The sequence below is a fragment of the Mus musculus genome, chromosome 13, assembly GCF_000001635.26.
Source record: "Mus musculus strain C57BL/6J chromosome 13, GRCm38.p6 C57BL/6J".
In the NCBI taxonomy this organism is placed as follows: Eukaryota; Metazoa; Chordata; class Mammalia; order Rodentia; family Muridae; genus Mus; species Mus musculus.
The window spans coordinates 49,160,025-49,184,456 of NC_000079.6; the positions used below are offsets into that span (position 1 = coordinate 49,160,025).

Genomic DNA, 24,432 nt, shown 5'->3' on the forward strand with positions numbered 1-24,432 from the left:
CTTTCTGGCTTCTGCAGGCATTGGAAAGGGCATGAAGGGGTGAGGAATACCACAAGCTTCAGGCTTGTAGATCATGTGAATCCACAGTGGAAAATGGAATACCAGATGAAGGACAGGCACAGACAAGTCCCACAGTCACAGTGCCCCCTCCCCCTCCCAAGACAGCACCGAGGTCTCACCAGATGCTGCTCTAAGGCCATGCCTTCACAGATGAGCTCAGCATCTTGTTCTAACAGGGCCGGCCAGGAGCTACCTACCACAGGCATGCAAGTTCATTAGGAAAGCAGTCTGGCAAAAGCCCCACTTTCTGCTCGTTTCTCCTTCTCTAGAAATTTCCCTCAGAGAAAGGTAAAGATATCATCACGACGATGGTGTGAACTCCGAGTTATTCAAAAAGCTGAAGGGTGGGAGTGGTTCTAGGCTCCAATGACAGGCTGGGTTGTCACATTCCTTATCAGATGGAACACAGGACTTCTTCGAGAAGTTCTAACTCCAGGCAAGTGGTCAGAGCACAGTAGGTTTGTGATTTAGAGAGGCTGGAGAGAGGTGAGATAGGGTGGGTGAAGTGGGATAGGGTATGGTGTGGTGTGGTATGGTGTGGTGTGGTAGGATGGGGTGGGTGGGGTAGGGTGGAATGGGGTGGGTGGGGTGGAATGGGGTGAGTGAGGTGGGTGGGGTAGGATGGGGTGGGGGTGGGATGGGGTGAGATGGGAATGGATAGGATGGGTGGGGTGGGATGGGGTAGGATTGGGTGGGGGTGGGATGGAGTGGGATGGGGTGGGATAGGGTGGGGTGGGGCAGTGGGCAGTGGGAGGGGATTCATTTTACCTTGTCAACTCTCCCTAAGCTGTACCTTTCTGAGGCAGATGCTTCTCAACTCACCAAAACAAACAACGAAGATGCTCTCTGTCCCTTGAGATCCGACTGTAGGGGGGCTGTACACCCAGCCCACAACAGCTTCTGACATAACTGGCATTTATCTCAGCCCCTGTACTCACTAGGGGCATCAATGAGATTTTTGTTACACAGCAAGCACTAACAGATACACTCTGAGTTGGGCTCCTGGCAATACAAGAAAGGCTCCATAGGGGCGGGGGAGTGGAGGCAGAGAGTCCAAGGGACAGATGTAGACTTGATCTCAGACAGGTATGGGGGTGCACACCTTTAACTCCATCACTTAGGAGGCAAAGGCAGGTGATCTGTGAGTTCAAGGCCAGCCTGGTCTACATAATGAGTTCCAGGACAAACAGGGTTACATAGTGAGACCCTGTCTTAAAAAAAACAAAAGGAAAAGCTCTCAGGGCTGGAGAGATGGCCCGGTTGTTAAAGGTACTTATTGCTTTTCAGACAGTCAGAGCTCAGACTCCAGGCTTATATCAGGGACTTACAGATGCCTGTAAGTCCTGCTTCAAGAGTTCTGACACCCTCTTCTGGCTTCCATGGGTACCTGCACACATCTCTCTCTCTCTCTCTCTCTCTCTCTCTCTCTCTCTCTCTCTCACACACACACACACACACACACACACACACACACACACACACAAACTAAAATAAATATTTTTTAAAAAGAATGCTGTCAGAGGAAAGAGCTATAGGACAATGCACTGGACGTAGGCAAGACTTATTCCTGTTTGTGTGGATTCTATTTTCTTCCTGTATGCTATTCTGGTATTTACAGACAGACAGCCACAGCTGTACCTTGTGCTGTGCTAACAAATAGCACTGAACATCTGCTATAAAAATTTCCCAGAGCAGGAGAAAAGCTGAGAGAAATCTTCCAATTATTAGTGTCACTGCTGTTAAATTTCTAATAGACATGATAGTTAAATATAATATTATAATACATAATAGCTAAGTATGTATACTAGAGATTTCTTTCTGACACCCTCCACCCAGTTGACCACTCTGTATCCATTGACAGACAGCACTACCTCTGTTTTGTTGTTGTTGCTTTGTTTTTAAAGGCTGTGGTTATTGTTGTTGGGTCTCATGTTGTAGGCTGGTTGTCCTAGAACACGCTATGTGGACCAGGCTGGCCTTGAACTCATAAAAGATCCACTTGCCTCTGCCTCCTGAGCGTCTACCAGGACTTGTTATGTAGTTTTTGTTGTTGTTGTTGTTTTCCAGTAGAGGGTGTCAGTGTCCCTGGAACAGAATTTACAGACAATTGTGAGCTTTTTCACCCAGGTACTGGGAACTGAACTACTGGCCTCTGCAAGAACGGCAGGCTCTCTTTCCAGCCTCATCTTTGGCTCCTAATTGCCTCTTATTGTTTATGTGAGAGAACAGGCAGTATTCTCTGCTTGTCCTGATGTTATCTTCCCCACTGTAGATCACAGTTCCTTGGATGGACGGCAAGAGTCTGCTGTCCAGAAAGACAGAGGCTTTAAGTCACCAGCCTGTCTGCAGTGAGTCTGTGGCTTGCTTGTGCTAAGCCTCTGTGAGGAATTCTCAGAAGCAGGGTTATTGAGTTGAAAGCTTGATGCATCTGTAATTTTGATAGACTTCCCATGATTGCCCTTTGGGAGAGGTTATATCAATTGGCGCTTGGGCCAGCAAGGCAGGGAGTATCCGTCCCCACAGTTCTGCCCACAGAATGCGATAATTGAATTTGAGATTAGGAGAAAAGTGGCAATTTCCATGCCAGGTAATTTCCGGGTCATGGGCTGTTCCTCCATCCCTTCCCTGCCAACTGCTCTCACAGACTGACCTGTCTCTGCCCTGCCCTGAGCTCTGGACTCTAGCAAAAATCCTGACCATGTCAGGAGAAGGCAACTAGATAGAACACAGAAACGCACACTGGACACGGTACCTTCTTCCCTCAGGACACGTGACAGCTCCTCATGTGCTGAGAGAGGCAACCTGTGGTCACTCCTCACTGAGGGAAGTGGGGAAAGGAAGACACTGAGGAGCGTGTGGTTAGTCCTGGCCCTTCATCTAACCACACTGGATGGGCCCCTTTCCCACCCCTGTTATTGCAGATGACTAGACAGGGAAGCTAGATACTGAAGGTATTGCTGGAATCTCTCTCTCTCTCTCTCTCTCTCTCTCTCTCTCTCTCTCTCTCTCTCTCTCCCCCTCCCTCCTCCCCCCTCCCTCCTCCCCCCTCCCTCCTCCCCCTCCCTCCTCCCCCTCCCTCCTCCCCCCTCCCCCAGAAGTACAGAAGTTCCCTCCATGATCACCATAGCCTCTTTGGACAAAGCCTTGATCCCACCCCCTCATCACTGCCACAGAAACATTATGATGCCCCAGGCCGAGCCAGGTCAGACAGAGCACCTAACCCCAGGTACTTGAGCCAACTAGAGGCAAATCAGTCTACCTCCATCTCCCTGGGTCTCAGATAGGTGGAGACCTGGCTAGTTCTTCAGATGGCCGCTGAGCCTAAATCTGGCCCCAAAGGTAGCTGTCCAGCATGATCTTTCCCTCTGGGCCCAATGGCCTAGATCCAAGTCCTACCTCAGGGCCAGGCCAGGCTAATTGCATCTGCCTAAGGAAAAGAAGCCTCAGTTTACCAGTTGGGGTGAAGGTAGAAGCTAAGAAAACTCACCAGAAGCTTAAAAGTGAAGTCTTTATTTTCTGCGAGGGTGGGGAGGCAGCCAGGTCGGGATCTGAACCACATCCCAGAAGTGAGATTGTACAACGTTTTTATAGGAATGGAACACAAAGCAAGGGGGGGGGGGGATCAGGGTGGGCTGTTGCATTGACCAATCTGGGTCATCTGGCTTCAGGGTCCTTGACGTTTGCAGCCAGGTCCCCTCCCGGACTCTGGCCCGGAATTTTAGAATGATAAGGGAACAAAGGAGTGGGTGAGCTGCACGTAGTCGGCTAAGTCAAGACAAGTAACACATTAATGACTTGTGTGTCTTAGTTTAGATAACAGGGTAACAGCAACTTCCTTCTTTATATCCTCTATGGGTTAGCAGGCAAACGTGAGACATCTGAAGAAGCAGGATAGGAGTTGAGTTTTGGGTCTTGGGACCATGAACTAACTCAGTTCTGATTCCACCAGCAAGGTGGGACTCATTCCTGAGATGGTTGGACTCAGGAAACTACCTTCCTAGCAAACCCTCTGTAAACAGGGCCTGGAATCCATCCGCTCACACGCAAAGAACAAAACAATGTCTGCAGAACTTGGGGTCAGCAACTCAGGCCAGGCTGTAGCCTCAGCTGTTGTATCTCCATGAAGCCAGGATCCCAAGTCCCTGCGTCTTCTTTCTGTACACAGACAGCTGAGAACAGGAGCTACGTTGATCTCTCTTTCCTTCCTTGTCCCCTGGGCCATAGTGACGGACATGGTCTCCATGGCCTCTCAGTCCCCATTGGCTACAGCCCTACTCTACTGGTGACCAGGTTCTTTCTAAGGGGTCCAACTCCAGGCCTCAGGGGACTTAAGTCTGCCTGCAGCCATCCCCACATTCCTCAAGGCTAGCACTAGTGGTAGAGGCCACAGGTTTTCCCATCTCATGGACCAATGCCAGTAGAGAGTACACACTGGTCCAAGTATTCTCAAGGGATCTCAAGACTCCCACAGGTGCTGGGGACCAGCCTGGAATCATGGTGCAATTATACCACAGTTCCCAGAACACAGGGTCTGCAACTGTCCTCTCATGGTGACTTTAAAAGCAGGTGGTGGGATGGGGCAAGGAGACAAGAGGAGCAGGCATTATTGCCCCATAGGAGGTGAGCAGCTAGCTATTTTAGAGAACACCAAGGAGTCAGCTTCATCCCTGGTCAAAGTGTGAGCTTGTGGACAGGGGAGAGATGGCTGGACTTGTAAAGTGCTTGTTATAAGAGCATGAAGACCTGAGTTCAAGCCCAGCACCCGTGTGAAAAAGCCAGGCATGGAGGTGCGACCTCATCAGCCCGGCACTGGGGAGGCAGATCCAGGCTGCTGGAGCTCATTGGCTGGCCAGCCTCATTGGATCAATGAACCCCAGACACAATGACAAGGTGGATAGCTCCTGACGAAGGACATCCAAGGTTGGCCACCACACACACACACACACACACACACATGCGCACATGCCTGTACACATGTGCACCAGCAAGCACACAGAAAAGGCACAATGGCTCTGGTACAAGAATGACATGCAAAACCACGAAGTGTTTTATATATATATATATATGTATATATATACACATATATACATATATATGTACATATATATACATATATATATTGGTTTTTCGAGACAGGGTTTCTCTGTGTAGCTCTGGCTGTCCTGCACCTTGTAGACCAGGTTGGCCTCAAACTCAAAAATCCACCTGCTTCTGCCTCCTGAGTGCTTGGATTAAAGGCATGCGCCACCATGCCCGGCTGTGTTCTATACTTTTAAGCAGCAAGAGAAAATACTTCAATTAAAGATCACCTGACCCACAAAAGAAAAGAAGGATCCCTCTCCTTCCACAGGGCCCCAGTGTATTGCTCTACCAGGCTCTCCTCCTCAGCGGCATACCTGGGTGTGTCTTCTGCAAGCTAGTCACTAAGCCCAGGCTTGGCACACACTGGTCCCATAGAAGGGCTCAAGCTGTGTCTGAGGACACTGCCCTGAAGGAGGCACAGGGGCCTCCTGACCATAAGAAATGTCCTGATCATGCAGCCAAGGCCATCTTAAAGCTGTGTCTCCATCCTTTCTAGAGCAAAATGGGAGACAACACCCAACCCTGCACTCATACCTCCTATCAACGGAGAGGTCTCACCTACCACAACAGGGAGACACCCTCCCCATCTGCAAGGCAGGACCGAGAAAGTAAAGGAACCAGCAGTCTGGGGGAGGAGAGGGGCCAGAGTAGCATGCATGAATGATATAAGTGGGGGCCCAAGCTCAGATGCCAGCATCTTCTCCCATCTCCAACCACCATCTGTGGGATGGGGAGTGCCCGCCCTCCAGCCCGGGCACACCATAATGACATGCTCTTTTCATGGCCATGGTGTCTAGGACTAGTCTCCACAGGCCTCCCTGTGCCCTGGAGAGGGTCATGCCAGCGGAGAGGCAAAGCTGCTGAAAGCTGGTACCTTGGGTGGGCCCGCCGAGGGCAGGCTGCAACACAGGCTTCTTTTCTTTTGGGGTTTTTTGTTCTTTCCAGCAGTGCTCATGCATGGAGCACTCTGCCACCGAGCCCACACCCCAGGCTGTTCCTCAGTGGAATCCGTTCATACTCCAAGGCACACTCTGCAACTTGGAAGTCCTAAGAACTTCTAAGAACTCCTCGGCCATGTTGGGCTGAGGAGAGGGCTCAGTGGGTTAAAGAACTTCGTACTGGCTGGGTTTGTGTCAACTTGACACAAGCTAGAGTTATCACAGAGAAAGGAGTCTCCCTTGAGGAAATGCCTCCATGAGACCCAGCTGTAAGGCATTTTCTCAATTAGTGATCAAGGGGAGGAGGGCCTCCTGTAGGTGGTGCCATCCCTGGGCTGGTAGTCCTGGGTTCTATAAGAAAGCAAGCTGAGCAAGCCAGGGGAAGCAAACCAGTAAGCAGCACCCCTCCATGGCCTCTGCATCAGCTCCTGCTTCCTGACCTGCTTGAGTTCCAGTCCTGACTTCCTTTGGTAATGAACAACAATGTGGAAAAAGTGTAAGCTGAATAAACCCTTTCCTCCCCAACTTGCTTCTTGGTCATAATGTTTGGTGCAGGAATAGAAACCCTGAGTAAGACAAACTTCTCATGAGAGTGTGAGGCCTGAATCTCCAGGCGCGTGTAAAAGTAGGATGCAGAAGTATGTATCTGTAATACAAGCAGCACCCATGCATAGGAATGTTAGGCAAAAGCAGGAGACTCCCTGAAGTGCTAGGGCCAGCTAGCCTGGTGTATATTCACAGGCAGCAAACAGCCAAGAGATCCTGCTGCAGACAATGCAGAAGGGGAGGACCACCACCTACGGTTGTCTTCAAAGTATGCCATGGCACGAATACCTACCCCCCCACACACACACATAAAGAATTTGCCTGTGTTGTGTGAGCATGGTGGGGTCTAGCCTCGAGCAGGTGTGTGAAGCCCCTCCACAGACCCTAACACACAGCTGCTCAGATGGTCTTCCCATGTGACTGTCCCACACCACAGCCCTAAGACAGGGAACTAAGCTGTCCCAGCTGCCCTGTCAGCCTCTGGCTGCAGTCTCGAGGCACACTGCAAAAGAAAACAGGCTTTGGAAGGGAAGAGGTAAATCTCTGGAAACTGGGTAGAAATGCTGACCATCATACTGAGGTTTGCCAAAAATCCAGTGCGGCCAGGAAGTGAGCCAACACGCTCTTACATTAAACGAGTCTTTTTATGAGTGTGACGTAATTCAGACATCACAACGTGTACCTGACAATAAGGGCTTGCTATGTAGGCCAGGCTGCCCTCTAAATCAAAACCCTCTTGCTCGGCCTCCCAATCCCTAGGATTACAGACAAGCGCCACCACACCTGGCAGACTGTTTTGTTTTTTTTTTTCCGAAGAAAGTAATTCACTGGGTTCTATGACATTCACAAGGTTGAGCAACCATCACCACGATTTAAGACCAGAGCCCGTGTAATGGTGAGCTATCCCTGCCCTTCTTCTGGACTCTGACAGCAACCCCCCTACTTCCTTCCTGAATGGAACTCCCAGACTCCCAGTACTGAACAGTTCATGTAAGTTGACCACACAACCTAGTTTTATGTTTCTGGTTTCTGTTAGGTCTTAAACCCAGGACAAATGGCTAATTGAGGTGCCCATTGGCATATAAAAATGGGCACTGATCACTAGGTTCTCCCAGCATCTCTCAGTCCCTACCTGTGTGGCTGGCATACCCTGCCCCCTACCCTAAATTCCTCCAGCCCAGGGGCTGGGCTGCCCCTTCCTCCAACTGTCCTTCCCTATATAATCCTTTTGGGTTTGGTTACCTGGCCTCCTTTTGTCTACCCTTCCTCAGCTCCTCTCCTCTCTCCCCTCCCCCATCTCCTCACACGGCCTGGGTAGGGTCATCTTTACTCTCTGGACGCTCCAGATGTCCCTGCCTCTGGCTATGTTCTACCTTTGATCTACAATAAAGTCTCTTCCACCAAACCCAGGGTCAATCATGTCTTTTCTTTTTCATTTCTCTTTTTCTTTTTTTTTCCATTCAGTTTCTTCCAGCTCACATGACTTCAACACCCAACAATACTCACGACTAAAACATCAGAACACCAGTGCTTTTTGTGGCTGAATAGACCACATTTTGTGCATCCATCCACCACATGATGAAGACTCTAAGTTGTTTCTATTCTTTGTTCTTTTTGCTGCTTTATAAATATAGCTGCAATTTGGCAGGGGTGAGGTGGGGGTGGGGTGGGGTGGGTCATGACAGGGTTTCCTATGTAGTCCTGGGACTCTGTAGACTAGACCATGCTGGCCTTGAACTCAGAGATTCACCTGCATCTGCCTCCTAAGTGCTAGGATTAAAGGTGTGCACCACCACTGCCTGGCAACAATAAGTATTTTCATAGCTTGTTTTTTGTTTTTGTTTGTTTGTTTGGTTTGATTTGGTTTTTGGGTTTTCTAAGCTAAAATATATATGTAGCCTTGGTTGTCCTAGAACTCACTCTGTATCCCAGGCTGGCCTCAGATCCACAGAGATCTGCCTGCCTCTGCCTCCCGATTAAAGGATTAAAGACCTGTGCCGCCACCACCACCCACATTGTCCAGCTTAAGTAGACATTTCTACATTTAACCTTTTGAGGATCTTCCAGGCAGTATTAAATACTATGAGGCTCTACCATTTCACGCTATCACAGCAATGCCAAGGGCTCCATTTCTCTGCACTCTCAATGGCATGTCCTTTTTATTTATGTATTTATTCTGCCCGTTTTGCCATCTGTGAAGTGGTAGCATTGTGGTTTTGAGTTGTTTGTTCTGTGACTAGTGATACTCAGCTTCTTTCCACCCTGCACCCCCAAGCCGGGTCAATTTACATATCTTCATTGGAGCTGGTTTTTATTCAGATCCTCTATCCTCAAGTGGATTTGCTTCTGGAGGCGTGTGTGTGTGTGTGTGTGTGTGTGTGTGTGTGTGTGTGTACATGGGCACGTGCTTCATTAGTTTTCGTACCATCAGTTTATTGTAAGAGGGAGGCATGGAAACTTATTTACAAGATGAAAGATTTCAGAAAGTCAGCAGAATGAGCAGTTTCCTAGGATGCCATTTCAACAGTGATGTCTGCCTGAATACTGTCAAACAATGTCCCTGCTCTAAACAGGAAATCTTCCTTGTAGGGCTGACCAGGTAGCTCAGCCCGTATAGGTGATTGTTGCCAAACCTAAAGGCCCTAGTTTAATCCCCAGGAACCACGTAATGGAAGGAATTAATTGGCTCCTGCAAACTGTCTTTAGACTTCTATTTGTGCACCAAGTGGCATACAATGCTCCCCCCGCCTACCCCCCCAAAAAAAACCCAAATAAATGTTATTATAAATTATCCTCTAGACATTCTCTGGTGCCTCTCTGTTCTGGGAGAAATTTGTCTTCAGCTGTCTCACTAACAGGTTAGCTTCACTGTTACAATGTTGCTTTACTTTCGCGACAATTTCCCAGGTCTCACAAGCCCACTTGGCTACAGTTTCTGTTGTACTGTTTTCAGCCAAACAGAGAAGAAACTTTGTAACCACTCACGCGGTCACTCAACTCTGCTGCCCCGCCCCTGCCCCAGACACCTGCCGTTTGTGGCGCCCAGGTGTTGAGTTCTCTGAGTTCCTTGTAAAAACCCTGCTATGAATCCCTTATCAGATACTAGATTTGCAAATACCGTCTCTCTTCTGTGGGTTTCTTTTTCAAACGTTCTATATTTTGATGGAGTCCAGTTTGTGCCCCCCTCCGCTTTGATTGCTTGTGCATGGTAAACCTTTGCCTGATTTCTGCCGCCCCAGCAGTGGACTCCTCTGCCCTCTCTCCTTTCCAACCTTAGGCCAAGACTGCCCTTGAGTCCTCAGAGCCCGATGCGCTGCGACCTCTTCCGGTAGCCTCGGGTATTGCAGACCCTGCCTTCCCATCCTTGGAGGTGGGGCCTGGCCACCTGCCCGAGCCTGTCCATCCATAACAGGGCTGCCCAGCTCAGGGCCATTCAGATTAGGACTTGACAAAGTGGCCTCTGTGCTCCTAGATGGGAAAGAAAAGAAGCAGTGTGAACTCTCTAAGACACCCCCAGGCCACCCCCCAGTTTCAAATATCAACCTCATATCACCCTTAGTAGATAAATAAGGATTTATGTCCCCATTCTACAGAGGAAGAAGCTAAAGGCTCAAAAAAGTTAAATGCCTAAGGTCCCAGAAGTAGTGGATGGTGAAGGAGTCATTCATTTATTCACTCAGTGAACATTTTTTGTGATTAGAAAACAGACACCATCCGAATGAGAATTCTTGGCTGAGGAGTGTCAGAAGGAGTCTAGGTCAGTGCCTGAGGCCATTGACATGTGGCGCCACATTTCTACAACAGATAGCTGGGAACTAAAGGCTGAGAAAACTAGAAGAGGAGACTGTGGGCCTCCTGGTCCTACCCCAGTGAGTAGGACCTGCAGGGTCAGGTCAGGTGGCCCTGAAAAACAGGTAGAAGCCCTCAGGAAGGATGCAAAAATTCAGGAGTGTGAGCAAGGCCTTCCGTTCATCCGTGCACATGGAAAGAACATTTCTCTGTGTGTTTGACTCACACATTTGCACAGAGACACTCCGGGAAGAAACAGACCTGAATTCAAAAATAAGCGTGCTTGCCTGGGAGAGTTGGGGGCTGAGCAGGTGGAGTCATTTTAGAATCCAAACAGTCACTTGATATGGCTATTCCAAAAATGAAGTTGAAACGGAGGATGCCGAACACATCCTGCAACTGGTGACAGGCAAGGCTCAGTGAGAACACCGAAAACCATCAAGATGGACGCTCTGCGTGGGCGGACCGTGTGCCACGAGAATTCTACTGCAACTTGTCTATTAGAGAAAAAGGAAGAGGTGGGGGCATGGCTCAGTGGTAGAGCACCTGATTAAAAGCCCCCACCCCTGGTAGTGAGGGGTTGGGTTGCCTTGGCATTAGGGCATCTGCCTAGCACCGCACCCAGTGAGGAGCACCTGCCAAGAATCACCCAGTGAGGGCCTTGGGGTGTGTTTCAGCAGAGAATGCTTGTTTAGTATTCAGGAGGCCCTGGGTCCCCAATACTGCAAAAAGAAAAAAGAAGGGAAAAAGAGATAAGGGAGTGGAAGGAAGAGGAGTGGAGGAGGAAAAAAAGGAGAGGGGAGGTCTGTTGGGCTGAGCGCTGTTTAATGGGACACTTGAGGCAGATGGCACAAGCAATGGGTGTCTACAGTGTGATGGGGTCAGAGACCTGCAGAAGGATGGATTCGCTTGACCTTGCACAAACCAGGGCACTCAAGTGTCAGTTGGTGCGGAACCCCTGCAGACCACTGCTGAGCACAAAAGGAGCTCTCCAGATCTGAAGTTCTAAGGCAGAAGACATTTTGAACTTGCTCCCAGTGATGGTATTTCTGGGCCCACTTAGTGAACCACTGGCCTCCATAGCCTCTGGTCACACTGGGGACCTCAGGAACAAGAAGACAGTTTCACAATAGACCACTGAATTTCAGGCTGTATAATTGGGCTATACTGTGTAAGGTTCAGACGTTACTAGAACTGGCTAAATAAAATACAGGTCTGTGTCATAGAGGTGGCTCAATGGCCATTTCATCCTTCCTGAGACCCAAAAAAACCTCAACTTTTGGTTGAAAACAACTGCAATAGAAACTGCCATCTCCCAAATTCTCTTGTAGCTAGGTAGAGCTGCCCAAGGCCAGTCTGGCCATTGGATGTAAGTAAGGGCATCTAGAAAGTTCCAGAAAGCTCCAAGAGTATGTGTGTGTGGGGGAGTGCCTTTCTTTTTCTCATTCCTTGTTGCTGGCTGAGCTGAAAGCTAGATGTCTGGAACACAAGCATCTCTGTGGGGGCAGGAAGTGGGGTTATCTCCTGAGACTAGCCAAGGAGGAAGAGAGGAAAGTGAGTTCCTAAGGGTGTGCTATTCCCACCCCCAGCCTTTCCTGAACCTCAGCGTGGTTTTTAATGCTCAGGAAGAAATGTCTTATTAAGAACTGGTGCTTCACTTTTTGTGGTACTCACAGTCACACTGGGCCCTGAATGGCAAAATGTATGCAGTGCCTGCCCTGGGGCCTGGCACATATAAGATGCCAACTGAGCATCTGACCAAGTCACACAGCTATGACCAGAACTAGAAAGGGCTGGATCTAGACGGCATCTTTAGGACTCCTGTGAGGCTGGGAAACAAAGAGACAAGGAAAATTAAAAATCCTACACAGCCCCCGCTGTAGCCCGGGGCCCGAGGGGTCATGAGCTACCAACCTTCAAAGGCCACGCTGCCCACACAATGATCGTCCCAGCTGGCACAGGGCATCACCTAACAAGAAGCCATGTGTCAGCCGCACGCCTCTCTGACCACACGGTCTGCCCATTGCATGCGTTTTTCCTCTGGGTGATGTGTGCACCAGCTCTCTTTTCCTGGCCATCTGCTGTTTGGGTGGCAGGCAAGCCCTCTAGGTGCCAACAGAATGGCAGCCAGTGACAGGAACAGCTCCACAGGAAAATGGGGCTGTGTGTGGGAGGCCCAAATGTTGGACTACAGCCTACAGGGTGGACAGGGTGCCAGGTATGGGAACTGGTATCGTCAGCATCCCAGCCCAGGGTCTGACTGAGCCTTAGTCTCCAGATCCCAGAGTGAGTACTTCTATATGGGAATGTTTATGGGAGAACTGAGAGTGGAGAGACATTTGAGAGGTGGGGCGGGAGTGAGGACCACTAAAGTCACAGTCAATGTCACCCCAGCCTAGCACCAGCAAACTTCTAAGCACGTATGCAGGCTCTGGAGGGCTCCATTTCCGGTCATTCTGAGCTTCACTCTGTCCTAACACTGAGCAGGTGCCAGGGGGTGACCCTTACCCTCCCCCCACCCCCACCCCCCATCATCTCTTCACTCACTGGGTAGCATGTTGTATCTGCCCCTGTGCATGACATAATCAAGACATGGGTAGAACTCACTTGGCCATCAGCAGATGACGAGGTAAGCGACTTACTTGTCTATCCACATTCTATTCAACCCTGAAAAGGAAGGAAGTCCAGACTCTGACATGCTATGTGGACACTGTGGGGGTTGGGAAAAAGAAGTCAGTTCCAGGAGAACCACACGGTGTGTAGCTTTACTGAAATGAGGTCTCTAGAGTGGTCAGAACCAGGGAAACAAAATAAGCAGATTGGGGCTGTTGCCAGCTTTTAGTTTATGGGAAAATGAAAGGGTCTAGAGATTTGTAGCATCGCTGAGCACGAAAGGCCTGGGAAAGGTCCCAGCCAGGAGCACAGAGGAGCCCGGCGTCCCACAGCGTCTCAGCGCCCTCTGCTGGTCAAGTCTGGTGAAGCGCTCAGCGGGAAGAACTGCAGTACCTTGGAGCCTGAAGGCCAGCAGGGGATTAGAGGCCTCTGAAAAGTGCAACCCTGAAATGTGGTTAACTGGACTTCATGAAATTGGGTTATCAGAAGCCACCATTAAGAAAATGAGAGAAGGGCTGGAGAGATGGGCTTAGCGGTTAAGAGCACTGACTGCTCTTTCAGAGGTCCTGAGTTCAACTCCCAGCAACCACATGGTGGCTCACAACCATCTATAATGGGATCTGATGCCCTCTTCTGGTGTGTCTGAAGACGGCAACCGTGTTCTCATACATTAAATGAATAAATAAACCTTTAAAAAGAAAAAAAAAAAAAGGAAACAGAGAAGACAGGCAAGCGGGATGTGGGTCTCAGCCTCTTAGGAAGGGAGGGGTGAGATGCTGGGGTACAGGACGGGGAAAAAGATTTATAAAACATGTATCAGAAAAAGATATGTCAATAATATAAAGACTTGAAAAAAACAACACAGAAAAGATGAAAAACTAAGTTTTTAGATTTAGAAACCACAAAGAGATGTGAAAGTCAGGCCTGTGGCAAACACCTGGAATCCCAGCCTCTCCATAGAGAGCAGGAGAGTTGTGAGCTCAAGAGCAACCTGGACAACCTGATGAGAACTGCCTCAACATAAGGGTGGCCCTTGTCTAGCATGTATCTGACCCTCTGTTCGATCCCTAGTACCAAACCAAGGAAAGGGATGGGGGAGGGGGAGAAGAGGAAGAGGAGAAGGAGGTAGAGAAAGAGGAGAAAGAGGAGCTACAGCAGATTTAAGAACAGCTAGTGGGGGCTGAGAGGTAACTCGGGTTAAAAGCACTGGCTGCTCTTCCAGAAGACCCAGGTTCAATCCCCAGCACCCACATGTCTGCTTACAAACCATCTCTAACTCTAGTTCCAGGGCATCCAATGCCTCCTCTTGGGATCTAAAGGCACCAGGAATGCACATGTTGCAAAACAACCAAATACAAAACAACCAAATACAGCAGCTAGTCCACGCTCTGCCTCAAGCGTCTCCCGGGGAGAAGAAGGGCTCGTGCAGAGTATAACTGCACAGTCTCCCATCTGCATCTGATCCTTCCCCTCAGCTACCTGGGTAGAGCTGCGGGCTGGCAGAGGCAGAACTCCACCCGACCCCCGACTCCCCACCCAGCCTGTCTCTTTGAGTCCTTCACAGGATGCTGTGATGGCTGGCATTCTGTCACCACCTGCAGCCCCAGGGCAGAAGGGAACCGAGGGAACACACATTCCCTCAGGATTGGCTGGGGTCTCACAGAGGCTGCAGTCCAGATGGTGTTGGGCTGGGGTTCTGCCTTCCAGGTGAATCTTGCTTAGGATAAGTTGGTCCTGCTATGCATTCACATGGGTGCCTCCCGGGGCTTCTTGAGTCACCTCTGCTGTGACATGTCGGCCACACAAACCAGCCCTAAGTTACTCCAAGAAACGATCCCACTAGATCTGAGTATAGGAGCAAGGACCACCAGCCACCGAGTCAAGAATCGGCTTTTTAGAAATTAATTATTGAGGCTGGAGAGATAGCTCGGTGGTTAAGAGCACTGACTGCTCTTCCAGAGATCCTGAGTTCAATTCTCAACAACCACATGGTGGCTCACAACCATCTGTAACGGGATCCGATGCCCTCTTCTGGTGTGTCTGAAGACAGCTACAGTGTACTCACATACATTACATAAATAAATAAATACATCTTTTTTTTTTTAAAGAAATTCTTTAATCAGCTAAAGACGTGCACAGTCAGCTACTAGAAGTTAGCTCCATCATTTTTAGAAGACATGATGAAAAGAGACAGTAACAGTGACAATCAGGTTGGATAAGCCATGGAGTGACCATAAAATAGAATAAAATAGAGTTGTCTATGGTTGTATGCCACAAAATAATGTTTTGACATGTGAGGTCACCACGGTGCCTGTATTCCTAGCATCCATCTGAGAGACTGAAGCCAGGGGATTGGAAATCAGCTTTGGCTACACAGTGAGAGCCTGTCTCAAAAAATAAATGTTATGGCTTGGAAAGATGCGGCCACAGAACATGGTTTAAGGAGAAAGTGGCACAGATGGAAAGATTCTTGTGTTGCAACGGATCCTCATCGGAAGGCACCGGAAACAGATGAGAAGACATGCTTCCGGGTTTGGTGGCAGATCGGCAGGTGTCAGACCCTCCCCTTGCCCCGTGGGGAAGGGCTTTCTCAGCTCACCTGTCTTTCTGCATCAGCTGAAAGCAGGCAGCAGGCATTGTGGCCGGTTCCCAGCTGTGCCTACACATGTGCTCCGCTTGTGTTTCTGGGAGCTTCTGTTATCCACTGCGGGAGGAACATGTCTGGGATACTGTGGTCCCAGAAGCAGGAGGAACTACCCAAGAGCAGCAGCCAAGTGAACAAACAGACCTGGTGCACCAAAATCAGCCCCATGCTGGCCAAGGAACAGGAGTCAGACGTAAACACCACAGAGGATGTCTCCCAGGCCCAGTGGTGGTTACCGACCGAATGAGGACATTTGTTATTTCTGGGCAGGAGTAATTTTTCCCCCTCATTCACTTTGGTTTTCTATGTTTTCTAACAGAGAACATGCTTTTATAATGATAAGAAAAGAAAATAAGTACGCATCTATTTAAATCAAGCTCTGGGAAAGTTTATATAGAAGACACAGTGTGGGTGGAGCGCAGGGGAGAGGTGGTTCAGTTGGATGAAGCATTTGACTCACAAGGGTCAGGATCTGTGTTTGGATCCCCCAGAACCCATTTAAGGTCGGTGGGCTGTAGCTCTCATCTATGATTCCAGTGCTCCTATGGCGGGGTGGGAGGCAGAGATGAGAATCCCAGGAAGGTCAAGAGCCAGCTAGCCCAATGCATGCATCATGTATGTAAACATGTGTGCAACATGTATGTAAACATGTGTATAAGCATGTATGTAAACCTGTGTGTGAACATGTGTGCAACATGTATGTGAACATGTGTGCAGCATGTATGTAAACATGTGTATAAACATGTATGCCACAGACATCATTGCAAGCAAGTAAGAAGGTGAGGACCAACAAACACTCAAAGCTTTTCAAGTTCTTACTCCACTTACACCCTGTGGTTTACATATGCCCCCACAAACATAGACACATGTACTATACACACACTATACACAGAAAGAAAATACAACTTGGTGAGGTTTGGTGGCAGAAGGCTGAGGCAGGAGCGTGGTGAATTTGAGATAAGCCTAAGCTGTATAATGAGGCACCATATCAAAATAGGTAGATGGATAGATGGATAGATAGATGGTTGATAGACAGGTAGATGACACATGGACAGGTAGGATGGATGGATAGACAGACAGATAACAAGTGACGAATAGGTAGATAGATAGATAGATAGATAGATAGATAGGTTGATTGACAAACTGATAGACAGACAGACAGATGATATATTGAAAACAAACCCTTGTCCTGTCCATTCCCGGCCTCGTACAGACATTCTGGAACCCACAATAATCACAGGGGCTTAGATAGCCTGTCTTTTCTCTGCAGTCTTTTGTAAACACGTATCTATGTTGGTGCCTGGCCTCAATAGCCAGTGACTGTCACAACATCCCACTGAGTGAATACAATATATAATTCAGTGTGCTTAAGTCACTCCCACTCTTGGAAACCTAAATTATTCCTTGGTTGTTATGCCTAAGGCTACCTTGTGGGCAGAAGTTAGACTCTACACAAGCAAGTGAAGAGACCCAAACCTGGGAGATGCCTTATCACAAACCTTTGCTCATGTTAAAGAAAAAGAAATTCTGTACCAGCCAAGCCTTTAAGTTTCCAATCTCTGTTTATAACAACTCAGTGTTTTATTAATCTCTCCAAGACTGTGTCAGTATTGGTTTTAAACATACAGATGCTATATAATTCCTAACAGATGAACTGTGTTTTGGCCATGGTTGGGATCCATTCCTGGACTGCATGTGTTGGGATCTGATTGTCATCGTGTGGTACTTATTAAAAGTGGAAAGGAGGGCTGGAGAGATGGCTCAGCGGTTAAGAGCACTGACTGCTCTTCTGGAGGTTCTGAGTTCAAATCCCAGCAACCACATGGTGGCTCACAACCATCCGTAATGAGATCTGATGCCCTCTTCTGGTGTGTCTGAGACAGCTACAGTGTACTTAGATATAATAAACAAACAAACAAACAAACAAACAAATATGGAAAAGAGCCTGGGGACATAGGTCAGGTGGTTACATGCTTGCCAGGGATGCTGGTATGGATTTACAATCCCATCACTAGAAACAGGTGGATCCCTGGGTTCAGTAGCCCGCCAGCTTAGCCTACTTACAGGCCCAGGCAAATGAGAGATCTGTCTCAAAAATGATGGTGATGGTGATGATGGTGGTGGTGATGGTTCCTGAGCAATGACACCTGGTTTTGACATCTAGCCACCATAAGCATATGCACACACATGTACACATACATACATACATACATACACATAAATATGCATACACAAAAGGTACAAACGAAATCTAACCATAGTGGCTAGAGGCATGACTTCTGGGAAGTAACAATCATTCTGGAAGTTCCTCAGAGTGGAATTTCCCTCTCCCATCCCTGACTCATCTTGGTAGCTTTCTAAGGAGAGTGACCAAGAACAGAATACACACACACACACACACACACACACACACACACACTCACACACACACACACACACACACACACACACACAGACACACACACATAGTATCTGCTTCCTGCCTCCACTGATGTGATGCCCCAGCCATCTCAGAACCCTGAACCCTGCTTCTTCCCCACTTTCCAAGTCTGTGGCATCAAAGGGAACATTGCTCTTTTTTGTTTGTTTGGTTTTGTTCTTGTTTTTTTGAGACAGGTTTCTCTGTGTAGCCCTGTCTGTTCTGGAATTCACCCTGTACAGTAGGCTGGCCTCTAACTCAGAGATCCACCTGCCTCTGCCTCCTGAGAGCAGAAAATAAAGGCGTGCACCACTGCCCTACTAAAAATATCATTCTTTTTGGACGTACTCAGAGAGGCAGTAGATGTAGAAGAAATAACACAGACCAAGTTGGACGTCTAGGGAAGCTGACACCAACGGGGACTCAGAAGTCACCCTGACAGTGAGACACCAGCTCTCAGCTTAGTGAGAGGAGAGGTGAGGTGGGACAGTCCCCAGACCTAAGTGATCTGTGTCACCACTGAGCCCCAGTGTCTTATAGCAAGGGTGTGACCTGGGTTCTCCACCTCTCTCCCCTCCCTGTCTCTCATTTCTTCTCTCTTCCCCACTCCTGTTTCTATTCCCTCTCCCATCCCAGCCTAAGGTGACAGGGAGTTTCCTCCCCAGGACCAGGAATCTCACGACTGACCCCAGACGACAATTTGTTCAGCTTGAAGAAGGAGCTGGAAATCTGCCCCCCCCCCCCCCGCACCCTCCTTCCCGTGCAGGGCAGGCGAGCCCAGCCCTGCTGGTGCTCTGTGAAAGGCTATTTCTGTCCTCCCCGTGTTCACATGGAGACATGCCATCCCTGCCTATAAATGCCCCTTTGTGCTAGGAGGTTCTTATCCACTCAGGAGATGCCCAGCAACAGGCCTGCTGGGCTAGGCTCCCTGCCAACCGACGCCATCTGAGCCAAGGACAGGAAACGTGGCCTTTGGGGAGCCGCCCCAGAGGCAGCTCCGCAGAACATAGGCGACATCCGTAGACCAGATGGGCAGTGTGTTGCATCAGGCCTGCTTTGGAATCCTCCAGAGCTGCAGGGGTATATATACCTGGCTTCCTCTCTGAAAACTGTTCCTTAAGGCCTGAGATCCCAGAGCCTCCATATCCACTTCTTCAGGCCTTGTCAACTCCCAAGTCTTCTGTGAGCCCAGGGGCGAGGAAAAGAAATGAAACAGGAAGAAGCCCCGAGCTACGACCTTTCTAGTGAGCAGGCCCGTTGTGACACCAAGGTCAAAGGACAAAGGTCACACTAGCAACTAAGCTCCCTGCATCTCACCTGGCAGTCATATTTTCAGTCCGAGCAGTGACCGCGCAAGCATTGCCTGTTAACGAGGCTAAATGTCCCATTATCCTGAGATGGGCAGACTTGTCCAGGCTCCACAAACTTCCATTCAAGGTTGTCAACCTGCCTGTGTAGTATGGGATAGGGGCCTCTCCTTAGGCCTTCCCCCTTTTCAGCAAGGGAATCAAGGACAGCACTTTCACACCCATTCATCTCAAACAGATCACACCCATGAGTCTTGACTGTCCACCACAGAGGACACCTGCCCTTCCCCCACTCTGTCCCTTAACCAAACCTACAACCTCGCCTTCCTCCTCTTTGGGGCTGCTGAGGCCGTGCACCGGCTGGGAGTGGCTGTTCCTAACAGGAGCATCAGTCCAGGATTGAGCATGACGGCTGGGCAGGGCCTGCCTGGTAAGCTGCCTCCCCCACTGGTGGTGGTAGGGGTCTTCTACTTCTGAGGGGGTCTGTGTCTGAGTTTGAAAGCCATAGACCAAATCAGAGGCAAATTAAGAAAGACATGCCTCTAGGCAAAGGGTGGCTGGTGTTCCCACAGTGGGTAAAACACACAACTGGCCCCTATCTTGTCCTTGCCACAGCACAGAGGCAGAGGATGGCCATAGGGGTCCATAGCCCTATCTTACTGGGGGGGGGCTCTGTGGGGACATAAAACTGGACATCCTCAGGGCTGAGAGGCATATCAGTTCATAGGGGAGGCAGAAAGAATGGTGAGATGGGTCCAAGCAACTGGATATGGTAGGCAGGTAGCCCAGGTTAGACTGAAGCCACAGGGCTCAACCTCAGTCCTCAAGTCTCAGTTCCTGCCTTCTTTTTGTGGGGGGAGGGCTTGAGACAGGATTTTTCCGTATAGCCCTGGCTGTCCTGGAACTCTCTCTGTAGACCAGGCTAGACTCAAACCCACAGAGATCCACCTGCCTCTGTCCCTCCACTCCCACCCCAGTGCTGGTATTAAGGGTGTGCGCCAACACCTGTTTAGTCCTCCCTCCCCCTTCTGTAGGCACAGCTACCCCAGCAAAGGACGGAGCCTGGATCTGCCTGTGTCTACCCCAACCCCTCCATGGGGAGGGATGCAGGCCGGACCTGGGTCTCTCACCTATAGCATACTTACTGCTCAGTGGCAAGTGCTGCTTCCTCAAACTAAGAGAAAAGCCATTACAGTGTGGACACACTCCGCAGCTTCAGTCAGGCAAGAACATGTTGTGGTAATTTCTTACCCCCAATAAACCCGTATAAAAACTCAGTTATTATACTTACAAGCTTTATGTCTAGATTGGGCAGACCTATCACTATATTAATCAATTCCCCAGCTATGAGACCCCTTGCTACTTGTGGCTTCTCCAGGCCATGTGGTTCTGCTCCATCTTCCTTCCACATCCTCTTCCTCCCTCCTTCTTCCCCCACTCTCTTATCTTATCCTCCAGCCCCACCTCTCCCTTCCACTGCCCAACCACAGGCTCCAGCCTTTATTTGACCAGTTAAAATGGGGAGAAGGTTCACATGAAATCACCACTCCTTGTTGGGACAGCCCTCCTTGAGGAAGAAAATTAACATCAGAATGCAAACAGCATCAGGGCCACCCTTCATTCTCCTGCATCATCGGTGGAAGGGGCCTCAGTGATATAGGGTTGAGAGGAAGATGGGTACATTGAGTCCTTGAAGAGCTGGGTTTGGGGGGAGTACAGTATGCAGAGAGGCAAGGCCAGATACCCCTAGGCTTCTCTGGGAATTTTGGGGGGAATAGCTAGCTAAGAGTCCAGTGTCTCTTAGGGATCAGTGTCTGGCACAGTTTCTGTGGGTCCCCAATGATTGGGTTAGCACTTAGCACTTAAGTAAGTAGACCCCATTTACTAAGGAAATACGGCTTCCTAACGGTTCCCCAGCACCCAGACAGGCAGAGCCCAGTAGCTAAAGTCCAGTTCAACCTGCACCATCAGAAGAAAAACAGGAGGTGTAAGGAGAGATGACCTGTCTGCAGATGTTTCTTTGCCAAGCCACAGGCCACCTACCCCTCTCCCTGCCTCCCCCCCAACCTCCCGCCAGCCTGCTGCCCTCACTCCCACACTCTCTGACCAGTGGCTTGGCGGACCTCAGTGCGGTCCATGTGGGGACCAAGAATAAGGAGTCCAGGCAGCCTCTGTCATTAGTGGTTTGCTGATCACAGCCTGGGCCAAGGGACACCTGGCATCATGCCTAGGGGATGCATAGAGGATGTAGCCAGGCCATGCCCCAGGCAGACACCAGATGGTGGCTAGCACCTGAGCTCTAAGGTGACCTTCCCCTTCCAGGCTGACTGTGGTCAGACACTGGTCAGGATGGGGCACACAAATACAGTGTTTTCAGGCCCATACCCAGGTGCAGGGAGGTCCCCAGGGAACAGGTGCATGGCCATCAGGTGACAGCCAGCTATCAGGTGACAGCCAGCTATTGGAGACTGGGCAGGAGCACAATGGCCCTCAGGTTGAAAGGTCTCAAAGGGACAAAAGGAAGAGCAGAGCAGAGGATGGGTGCATTCAGAGGCCTGGGAGGGCTTTCCCAGCGAGCCTTCAGAGGGTTTGACTGTCCTTTTGTTCTGTTTTGTCTTGTTTTGTTTTGTTTGTCTTAAGGCCTGTTACAATCCTCCTGTCTGTACCTTCCTGGTTCTGGGATTGCAGGCATATACCAGTGTTCTGGTTTTCCATGACGCTAGGATCGAACCTAGGGCCTCATGCATGCTAAGCAAGTCTATCATCCCCAGCCAGTGTTAGGACTTTAAAACCAGAGCCAAGTTCAGCTGATGAGTGTCAGAAGACGACTAAATTACAGCAGTTTCAAAACAAGATAATTTTTCGTACAGTAAGAAGTTGGCAGATGGAAGCCGGGGAGCCCGGGAGCCCGGGCAGAGCCTGTGCTCCAGTTGTTAGGAACACAGGCTGCTTTCTGTCTTTGGCTCTGCTGTTCAAGGCTCCCTGCTCAGGATCCTCCTAAGTCTAATATGACCATCTTTACATTCTTCACATTCACTTCCAGTTGGCAGAAAGGAAGAATTAATGAATGAAGCTAGACTCAGGAGTGTGGGACTGAGGCCCAGGCATGACTCCCTCCCTGCCTCTGCTCTTGGACCATGGGTAGGGACAGTGTCACAAGGGCATGTCATGATCATGCTTGACCTCATTCTCTCTCTCTCTCTCTCTCTCTCTCTCTCTCTGAGATGGAATGGCACTCTCTGCTTCTAAAGACATGGTCTGTCCTACAGGTGTCTAACCACTGTGCCCCTCATTAGTAAAGCCACAACTCTGCGCTGTATGGGGACTCAGATCCCAGTATTTCACCCAGGTTCCTGGGGCACATGGAGAAGGCCTCAACTTTCCCTGCAAAGACCACGGTGGTGCATAGTACAGGGACATGTGAGGATACCCATCTCCTCCAAAGCTAACATGGTTGGATCCCAGCCTCGGGGCCACCAAGGATAACTGGCACCCTACTTCTATATTGAAGCAGCACCTGTGGGCTTGTTTGCTGTGCCTGTGCCTATCCTCTGTCCTGCTCAGGCCACAGGTGCTAGCCACCTTTGTTCTGAGACAGGATTTCTTACTGGCCTAAAGCTCATGGAGTAGGCTAGGCTAGTGGGCTACTCAGGGAATCCCAGGATTCTGCTTGTCTCTGTAGCTCCATTGTTGGGATTACAAGTGCACACCGCTGCACCCAGCTTTTAAAATGAGGGATCGTGGGGACTGAAGTCAGGTACTCATGTTGTCAAGGAGAACAATTTACTGACTGAATCATCAGATTCAGCCCAGAGGCCCTTTTATCAGCTAAGACGGCAGAGCTGCTTGCTGGAGGTAGTACCATTGGGAGAGGCTGGAAATAAAGCCGTCAGGGCCCACACACACCCTCTTCAGAGCATTCCTGCTTCACAGACTAGGATACAACCCCAGAGCCCACAGTTCAGAGTGGGGAGGGTGTCAGAAGTGTATGCAGCACAGATCATCCTGTTTCTATCAGCAGTGAGCGACACAAGAGAGTCTCCCAGTGCTAGGGAGATAGCCCGAGATACTGGCCTTGAGCTAACTGGCAGACTCAGAGCCCTCATGCAAACAGATGCAGAAATGTTTGTGTGTGAGCCTTGCATTATACACAGGGATCAGCCGCACTTCTCTGGGCCCCTCCCCGTTCTAATTCTCTCCTGAGGACACATCCCTGTGGACCATCAGCTCAGAGCCAGTGTCTAGGGGAAGGCTGCGGATGTCTTACCTTCTCAGCATTACCAGCAGGCCTTGAAACCAGATGGGAAGCAGGGATACAGAGGATGCTGTCCCTTTAAAACTTGACCTGGGTCGGATCCAGCAGAGAAAAGTCTGGTAAACATTCCTGAGCCCAGAGGGAAGAGGGGGCAAGAAAGGATGACACAGCAGACTGGAAACCCCTCTGCAGTTTCACTTAGAAGGGCAGCCAGCCAGGGAAGCTCTACATGCCTCGGCCTTTCCTCTCTCCCGCTGACAGATGAGGAAACTAAGACTAGAGGAGAAGAAGCAGTGCCCAAGGCCGGGGGTGGAACACTGAGTAATTGCAGCAACACAGTGTGACAGCTCAATTGCTCCATCAAAGTCCTCGTGTCCCTCTGAAACAGCACTAAGGACCCTCAGCGGGAGTTGCCCAGGGGCTCTAAGGACAGGACAGGTTCCACTGATGTCTCAGAAGCCTGCCAGAACACACGCACCACGCACGCACGCATGAACAAACACACACACCCTGCACACTACTGCTTCAGTAGACCTTTCCCTGGACCCTTCATTTCTGTGTTTGTCTGCTTCCTGGCTACTCCGAGGTGAGCAGCTTCCCTCTGCAATGGCCTTCTGTCATGCTGTCTTAGCCTCATCTCAGGCCTCCTATAATAGAACCCGATGAGGCCATCTGGCCACGGACTCAAACTTCTAAAAAACTGAGCTGAAATAATCTGTCCTGTAAGTTGCTTTGCTCAGTTACTCATCATGGAAGCATCCTGCTGTAACCCAGTGGGC

The 24,432-nt window shown here is 49.7% G+C and overlaps 2 long non-coding RNA genes across 3 annotated transcripts; both read right to left on the reverse strand.

Annotated features, from left to right (window-relative positions):
* Positions 1–1,880: 1,880 nt before the first annotated feature.
* On the reverse strand, positions 1,881–3,615 carry Gm40942. The gene is made up of 3 exons (XR_873375.2): positions 3,548–3,615; positions 2,813–2,878; positions 1,881–2,145 (listed from the first exon to the last, which is right to left on the reverse strand). It is a non-coding gene; the product is annotated as a predicted gene, 40942 (long non-coding RNA).
* A 6,168-nt stretch (positions 3,616–9,783) lies between these two features.
* On the reverse strand, positions 9,784–23,801 carry Gm40943. Of its 2 annotated transcripts, none has more exons than XR_873377.1 (2): positions 23,666–23,801; positions 9,784–10,094 (listed from the first exon to the last, which is right to left on the reverse strand). It is a non-coding gene; the product is annotated as a predicted gene, 40943 (long non-coding RNA). The 2 variants fall into 2 exon arrangements; XR_873376.1 differs by lacking the exon at positions 23,666–23,801 and adding an exon at positions 12,090–12,276.
* Positions 23,802–24,432: the final 631 nt, after the last annotated feature.